This window comes from Aegilops tauschii, chromosome 4 (assembly GCF_002575655.3).
Source record: "Aegilops tauschii subsp. strangulata cultivar AL8/78 chromosome 4, Aet v6.0, whole genome shotgun sequence".
Lineage (NCBI taxonomy): Eukaryota > Viridiplantae > Streptophyta > Magnoliopsida > Poales > Poaceae > Aegilops > Aegilops tauschii.
Genome location: NC_053038.3, coordinates 401,651,037 through 401,660,716, shown reverse-complemented (window position 1 = coordinate 401,660,716; position 9,680 = coordinate 401,651,037).

The following is a 9,680-nucleotide window of genomic DNA, read 5'->3' as shown; positions in this document are numbered from 1 at the left end:
GTCGAAGCTAGCATCGACGTAACCCTTTACGATGAGCTCTTCATCACCTCCATAAACGAGAAACATATCCTTAGTCCTCTTCAGGTACTTCAGGATATTCTTGACTGCTGTCCAGTGTTCCATGCCGGGATTACTTTGGTACCTTCCTACAAACTTACGACAAGGTTTACATTAGGTCTGGTACACAGCATGGCATACATAATAGACCCTATGGCCGAGGCATAGGGGATGGCGCTCATCTTTTCTTTATCTTCTGCCGTGGTCGGGCATTGAGCCGTGCTCAATCTCACACCTTGCAATACATGCAAGAACCCCTTCTTGGACTGATCCATATTGAACTTCTTCAATATCTTGTCAAGATATGTGCTTTGTGAAAGACCAATGAGGCGTCTCGATCTATCTCTATAGATCTTGATGCCTAATATGTAAGCAGCTTCTCCAAGGTCCTCCATTGAAAAACACTTATTCAAGTAGGCCTTTATGCTTTCCAAGAATTCTATATCATTTCCCATCAATAGTATGTCATCCACATATAATATGAGAAATGCTACAGAGCTCCCACTCACTTTCTTGTAAACACAGGCTTCTCCATAAGTCTGTGTAAACCCAAGCGCTTTGATCATCTCATCAAAGCGAATGTTCCAACTCTGAGATGCTTGCACCAGCCCATAGATTGAGCGCTGGAGCTTGCATACCTTGTCAGCATTCTTAGGATCGACAAAACCTTCTGGCTGCATCATATACAATTCTTCCTTAAGGAAACCATTAAGGAATGCCGTTTTGACGTCCATTTGCCAAATCTCATAATCATAGAATGCGGCAATTGCTAACATGATTCGGACGGACTTCAGCTTCGCTACGGGTGAGAAAGTCTCATCGTAGTCAACCCCTTGAACTTGTCGATAACCCTTAGCGACAAGCCGAGCCTTATAGATGGTCACATTACCATCCGCATCTGTCTTCTTCTTAAAGATCCATTTATTTTCTATGGCTCGCCGATCATCGGGCAAGTTAGTGAAAGTCCATACTTCGTTTTCTACATGGATCCTATCTCGGATTTCATGGCTTCAAGCCATTTGTCGGAATCTGGGCCCGCCATCGCTTCTTCATAGTTCGAAGCTTCACCATTGTCTAACAACATGATTTCCAGGACAGGGTTGCCGTACCACTCTGGTGCGGTACTCGTCCTTGTGGACCTACGAAGTTCAGTAGTAACTTGATCCAAAGTTCCTTGATCATCATCATTAACTTCCTCTCTAGTCGGTGCAGGCACCACAGAAAATTTTTCTTGAGCTGCGCTATTTTCCGGTTCAAGAGGCAGTACTTCATCAAGTTCCACTTTCCTCCCACTTACTTCTTTCGAGAGAAACTCTTTCTCTAGAAAGGATCCATTCTTGGCAACAAAAATCTTGCCTTCGGATCTGAGGTAGAAGGTATACCCAATAGTTTCCTTATGGTATCCTATGAAGACGCATTTTTCCGATTTGGGTTCGAGCTTTTCAGGTTGTAGTTTCTTGAGATAAGCATCACATCCCCAAACTTTCAGAAATGACAGCTTAGGTTTCTTCCCAGACCATAATTCATACGGTGTCGTCTCAACGGATTTCGACGGAGCCCTATTTAAAGTGAATGCGGCAGTCTCTAAAGCATAACCCCAAAATGATAGCGGTAGGTCGGTAAGAGACATCATAGATCGCACCATATCCAATAGAGTGCGATTACGACGTTCGGACACACCATTACGATGAGGTGTTCTAGGCGGCGTGAGTTGTGAAACAATTCCACATTTCCTTATGTGTGTGCCAAATTGGTGACTCAAATATCTCCCCCAGGATCTGATCGTAAGAACTTTATTTTCCTGTCACGTTGATTTTCAACCTCACTCTGAAATTCCTTGAACTTTTCAAAGGTCTCAGACTTGTGTTTCATTAAGTAGACATACCCATATCTACTTAAGTCATGAGTGAGGGTGAGAACATAATGATAACCATCGCGAGCCTCAATGCTCATTGGACCGCACACATCAGTATGTATGATTTCCAATAAGTTGGTTGCTCGCTCCATTGTTCCGGAGAATGGAGTCTTGGTCATTTTTCCCATGAGGCATGGTTCGCACGTGTCAAATGATTCATAATCAAGAGACTCCAAAAGTCCATCTGCATGGAGTTTCTTCATGCGTTTGACACCAATGTGACCAAGGCGGCAGTGCCACAAGTATGTGGGACTATCTTTATCAACCTTACATCTTTTGGCATTCACACTATGAATATGTGTACCATCACGTTCGAGATTAAATAAGAATAAACCATTGACCAGCGGGGCATGACCATAAAACATATCTCTCATATAAATAGAACAACCATTATTCTCAGATTTAAATGAGTAGCCATCTCGCATTAAACGAGATCCAGATACAATGTTCATGCTCAAAGCTGGCACTAAATAACAATTATTGAGGTTTAAAACTAATCCCGTAGGTAAATGTAGAGGTAGCGTGCCGACGGCGATCACATCAACCTTGGAACCATTCCCGATGCGCATCGTCACCTCATCCTTCGCCAGTCTTCACTTATTCCGCAGTTCCTGTTTTGAGTTACAAATATGAGCAACCGCACCGGTATCAAATACCCAGGAGCTACTACAAGCGCTGGTTAGGTACACATCAATAACATGTATATCACATATACCTTTGGTATTGCCGGCCTTCTTATCCGCTAAGTACTTGGGGCAGTTCCGCTTCCAGTGACCGTTTCCCTAGCAATAAAAGCACTCAGTCTCAGGCTTGGGTCCATTCTTTGGCTTCTTCCCGACAACTTGCTTACCGGGCGCGACAACTCCCTTGCCGTCCTTCTTGAAGTTATTTTTACCCTTGCCTTTCTTGAACTTAGTGGTTTTATTCACGATCAACACTTGATGTTCCTTTTTCATCTCCACCTCCGCTGATTTCAGCATTGAATATACCTTAGGAATGGTCTTTTCCATCCCCTGCATATTGAAGTTCATCACAAAGCTCTTGTAGCTAGGTGGAAGCGACTGAAGGATTCTATCAATGACCGCGTCATCCGAGAGATTGACTCCCAGCTGAGACAAGCAGTTGTGCAACCCAGACATTTTGAGTATGTGCTCGCTGACAGAACTGTTCTCCTCCATCTTACAACTGTAGAATTTGTCGGAGACTTCATATCTCTCGACTCGGGCATGAGCTTGGAAAACCATTTTCAGCTCTTGGAACATCTCATATGCTCCGTGTTGCTCAAAACGCTTTTGGAGCCCCGGTTCTAAGCTGTAAAGCATGCCGCACTAAACCAGGGAGTAATCATCACTACGCGACTGCCAGGCGTTCATAACATCTTGAGTTGCTGGGAAAACAGGTGCGTCACCTAGCGGTGCATCAAGGACATATGCTTTCTTGGCAGCTATGAGGATAATCCTCAGGTTACGGACCCGGTCCGTGTAGTTGTTGCCATCGTCTTTCAGCTTGGTTTTCTCTAGGAACGCGTTGTTGAGGGCAACATTAGCGTGGGCCATTTGATCTACAAGACATATTGCAAAGTTTTAGACTATGCTCATGACAATTAAGTTCATCTAATCAAATTATTTAATGAACTCCCACTCAGATAGACATCCCTCTAGTCATCTAAGTGATACATGATCCGAGTCAACTAGGCTGTGTCCGATCATCACGCGAGACAGACTAGTCATCATCGGTGAACATCTTCATGTTGATCGTATCTTCTATACGACTCATGTTCAACCTTTCGGTCTTCCGTGTTCCGAGGCCATGTCTGTACATGCTAGGCTCGTCAAGTCAACCTAAGTGTATTGCATGTCTAAATCTGGCTTACACCCGTTGTATGCGAACGTTAGAACCTATCACACCTGATCATCACGTGGTGCTTCGGAACAACGGACCTTAGCAACGGTGCACAATTAGGGGGAACACTTTATTGAAATTTTAGTGAGGGATCATCTTATTTATGCTACCGTCGTTCTAAGCAAATAAGACGTAAAAACATGATAAACATCACATGCAATCAAATAGTGACATGATATGGCCAATATCATTTTTGCTCCTTTTGATCTCCATCTTCAGGGCGCCATGATCATCATCATCACCGGCATGACACCATGATCTCCATCATCGTGTCTTCATGAAGTTGTCTCGCCAACTATTACTTCTACTACCATGGCTAACGGTTAGCAATAAAGTAAAGTAATTACATGGCGTTTTCATTGACACGCAGGTCATACAATAAATTAAGACAACTCCTATGGCTCCTCCCGGTTGTCATACTCATCGAGATGCAAGTTGTGATTCCTATTACAAGAACATGATCAATCTCATACATCACATATATCATTCATCACATCCTTTTGGCCATATCACATCACACGGCATATGCTGCAAGAACAAGTTAGACGTCCTCTAATTGTTGTTGCAAATTTTACATGGCTGCTATAGGTTTCTAGCAAGAACGTTTCTTACCTACGCAAAAACCACAACGTGATATGCCAATTTCTATTTACCCTTCATAAGGACCCTTTTCATCGAATCCGATCCAACTAAAGTGGGAGAGACAGACAGCCGCTAGCCACCTTATGCAACTAGTGCATGTGAGTCGGTGGAACCTGTCTCACGTAAGCGTACGTGTAAGGTCGGTCCGGGCCGCTTCATCCCACGATGCCGCCGAATCAAGATAAGACTAGTAACGGCAAGTAAATTGACAAAATCGACGCCCACAACAACTTGTGTTCTACTCGTGCATAGAAAGTACGCATAGACCTAGCTCATGATGCCACTGTTGGGGATCGTTGCAGAAATTAATTTTTTCTACGCATCACCAAGATCAATATATGGAGAAACTAGCAACGAGAGAGAGGGGAGTGCATCTTCATACCCTTGAAGATCGTGACACAAAAGCGTTACAAGAACGCAGATGAGGGAGTCATACTCGTAGCGATTCAGATCGCGGTTGATTCCGATCTAAGCGCCGAACAACGGCGCCTCCGCGTTCAACACACGTGCAGCCCGATGACGTTTCCCACGCCTTGATCTATCAAGGAGAGAGGGAGAGGTTGGGCAAGACAACTCCAGCAGCAGCACGACAGCGTGGTGGTGTTGGAGCAGCGTGGTACTCCGACAGGGCTTCCCCAAGCGTCGCGGGAGGAGGAGGAGGTGTTGGAGAGGGGGAGGGCTACGCCTTGGATGTGGTACGGCTGCCCTCCCACCCCCTCTATTTATAGGGGCAAGGGAGAGGGGGCCGGCCCCCTCTAGATGGATCTAGAGGGGGGCGGCGGCCAAGGGGGGAGGCTTGCCCCCCAAGCCAAGGGGGGCGCCCCCTTTAGGGTTTCCCCCAACCCTAGGCGCATGGGCCCTAGGGGGGTTTGGCGCCCAGCCCACCTAGGGGCTGGTTCCCCTCCATATTCAGCCCATAGGGCCCTCCGGGGCAGGTGGACCCTCCCGGTGGACCCCCGGAACCCTTTCGGTGGTCCCAGTGCAATACCGATAAACCCCCGAACACTCCCGGCAACCGAATAAGGACTTCCCATATATAAATCTTGATCTCCGGACCATTCCAGAACTCCTCGTGACGTCCGGGATCTCATCCGGGACTCCGAACAACATTCGGTAACCATGTACAAACTTTCCCTATAACCCTAGCTTCATCGAACCTTAAGTGTGTAGACCTACGGGTTCGGGAATCATGCAGACATGACCAAGACATCTCTCTGGCCAATAACCAACAGCGGGATCTGTATACCCATGTTGGCTCCCACACGTTCCACGATCATCTCATCGGATGAACCACGATGTCGAGGATTCAATCAATCCCGTATACAATTCCCTTTGTCAATTGGTACGTTACTGAAGGAAATATGCCCTAGAGGCAATAATAAAGTTATTATTTATTTCCTTATATCATGATAAATGTTTATTATTCATGCTAGAATTGTATTAACCGGAAACATAATACTTGTGTGAAGACATAGACAAACAGAGTGTCACTAGTATGCCTCTACTTGACTAGCTCGTTGATCAAAGATGGTTATGTTTCCTAGCCATTAACATGAGTTGTCATTTGATTAACGGGATCACATCATTAGGAGAATGATGTGATTGACTTGACCCATTCCGTTAGCTTAGCACTCGATCGTTTAGTATGTTGCTATTGCTTTCTTCATGATTTATACATGTTCCTATGACTATGAGATTATGCAACTCCTGTTTACCGGAGGAACGCTTTGTGTGCTACGAAACGTCACAACGTAACTGGGTGATTATAAAGGTGATCTACATGTGTCTCCGAAGGTACTTGTTGGGTTGGCGTATTTCGAGATTAGGATTTGTCACTCCGATTGTCAGAGAGGTATCTCTGGGCCCTCTCGGTAATGCACATCACTTAAGCCTTGCAAGCATTGCAACTAATGATTTAGTTGCGGGATGATGTATTACAGAACGAGTAAAGAGACTTGCCGGTAACGAGATTGAACTAGGTATTGAGATACCGACGATCGAATCTCGGGCAAGTAACATACCGATGACAAAGGGAACAACGTATGTTGTTATGCGGTCTGACAGATAAAGATCTTCATAGAATATGTGGGAGCCAATATGATCACCTAGGTTCCGCTATTGGTTATTGACCGGAGACGTGTCTCGGTCATGTCTGCATAGTTCTCGAACCCGTAGGGTCCGCACGCTTAACGTTTCAATGACAGTTATATTATGAGTTTATATGTTTTGATGTACCGAAGGTTGTTCGGAGTCCCAGATGTGATCACGGACATGACGAGGAGTCTCGAAATGGTCGAGACATGAAGATTGATATATTGGAAGCCTATATTTGGATATCCGAAGTGTTCCGGGTGAAATCGGGATTTTACCAGAGTACCGGAGGGGTTACCGGAACCCCCCGGCGGCTTAATGGGCCATAGTGGGCCTCTGTGGAGAAGAGGAGAGGCGGCCAGGGCAGGGCCGCGCGCCTCTCCCCCCTAGTCCGAATAGGACAAGGAGAGGGGGGCAGCGCCCCCCTTTCCTTCCTTTCTCCCTCCTCTTTCCCCCTCCACTCCTAATCCAACAAGGAAAAGGGAGGGAGTCCTACTCCCGGTGGGAGTAGTACTCCTCCTGGCGTGCCCCCTCCTGGCCGGCCGCACCTCCCCCCTTGCTCCTTTATATACAGGGGCAGGGGGGCACCCTAGAGACACAACAATTGATCGTTTGATCTTTTAGCCGTGTGCGGTGCCCCCCTCCACCATAGTCCACCTCGATAATACTGTAGCGGTGCTTAGGCGAAGGCCTACGTCGGTAGAACATCATCATCGTCACTACGCCGTCGTGCTGACAAAACTCTCCCTCAACACTCAGCTGGATCGGAGTTCAAGGGACGTCATCGGGCTGAACGTGTGCTGAACTCGGAGGTACCGTGCGTTCGATACTTGATCGGTCGGATCGTGAAGACGTACGACTACATCAACCGCGTTGTGCTAACGCTTCCGCTTTCGGTCTACGAGGGTACATGGACAACACTCTCCCCTCTCGTTGCTATGCATCACCATGATCTTGCGTGTGCGTAGGAATTTTTTTGAAATTACTACGTTCCCCAACAGTGGCATCCGAGCTAGGTTTGATGCGTAGATGTCATATGCACGAGTAGAACACAAGTGAGTTGTGGGCGATACAAGTCATACTGCTTACCAGCATGTCATACTTTGGTTCGGCGGTATTGTTGGATGAAGCGGCCCGGACCGACATTACGCGTACGCTTACGCGAGACTGGTTCTACCGACGTGCTTTGCACACAGGTGGCTGGCGGGTGTCAGTTTCTGCAACTTTAGTTGAACCGAGTGTGGCTACGCCCAGTCCTTGCGAAGGTTAAAACAGCACCAACTTGACAAACTATCGTTGTGGTTTTGATGCGTAGGTAAGAACGGTTCTTGCTAAGCCCAGTAGCAGCCACGTAAAACTTGCAACAACAAAGTAGAGGACGTCTAACTTGTTTTTGCAGGGCATGTTGTGATGTGATATGGTCAAGACATGATGCTAACTTTTATTGTATGAGATGATCATGTTTTGTAACCGAGTTATCGGCAATTGGCAGGAGCCATATGGTTGTCGCTTTATTGTATGCAATGCAATCGCCCTGTAATGCTTTACTTTATCACTAAGCGGTAGCGATAGTCGTAGAAGCATAAGATTGGCGAGACGACAACGATGCTACGATGGAGATCAAGGTGTCGCGCCGGTGACGATGGTGATCATGACGGTGCTTCGGAGATGGAGATCACAAGCACAAGATGATGATGGCCATATCATATCACTTATATTGATTGCATGTGATGTTTATCTTTTATGCATCTTATCTTGCTTTGATTGACGGTAGCATTATAAGATGATCTCTCACTAAATTTCAAGATAAAAGTGTTCTCCCTGAGTATGCACCGTTGCCAAAGTTCGTCGTGCCCAGACACCACGTGATGATCGGGTGTGATAAGCTCTACATCCATCTACAACGGGTGCAAGCCAGTTTTGCACACGCGGAATACTCAGGTTAAACTTGACGAGCCTAGCATATGCAGATATGGCCTCGGAACACTGAGACCGAAAGGTCGAGCGTGAATCATATAGTAGATATGATCAACATAGTGATGTTCACCATTGAAAGCTACTCCATTTCATGTGATGATCGGTTATGGTTTAGTTGATTTGGATCACGTGATCACTTAGAGGATTAGAGGGATATCTATCTAAGTGGGAGTTCTTAAGTAATATGATTAATTGAACTTAAATTTATCATGAACTTAGTACCTAATAGTATCTTGCTTGTCTATGTTGATTGTAGATAGATGGCCCGTGCTGTTGTTTCATTGAATTTTAATGCGTTCCTTGAGAAAGCAAAGTTGAAAGATGATGGTAGCAATTACACGGACTGGGTCCGTAACTTGAGGATTATCGTCATTGCTGCACAGAAGAGTTACATCCTGGAAGCACCGCTAGGTGTACCACCTGCGCCAGCAACTGCAGACATTGTGAATGCCTGGCAGTCACGTGTTGATGACTACTCGATAGTTCAGTGTGCCATGCTTTACGGCTTAGAACCGGGACTTCAACGACATTTTGAACGTCATGGAGCATATGAGATGTTCCAGGAATTGAAGTTAATATTTCAAAAGAATGCCCGGATTGAGAGATATGAAGTCTCCAATAGATTCTACAGCTACAAGATGGAGGAGAATAGTTCTGTCAGTGAGCATATACTCAAGATGTCTGGGTATTGCAATCACTTGATTCAACTGGGAGTTAATCTTCCGGATGATAGCGTCATTGACAGAATTCTTCAATCACTGCCACCAAGCTACAAGAGCTTCGTGATGAACTATAACATGCAAGGGATGGGTAAGACGATTCCCGAGCTCTTCGCAATGCTAAAGGCTGCAGAGGTAGAAATCAAGAAGGAGCATCAAGTGTTGATGGTCAATAAGACCACCAGTTTCAAGAAAAAGGGCAAAGGGAAGAAGAAGGGGAACTTTAAGAAGAACAGCAAGCAAGTTGCTGCTCAAGAGAAGAAACCCAAGTCTGGACCTAAGCCTGAGACCGAGTGCTTCTACTACAAGCAGACTGGTCACTGGAAGCGGAACTGCCCCAAGTATTTGGCGGATAAGAAGGATGGCAAGGTGAACAA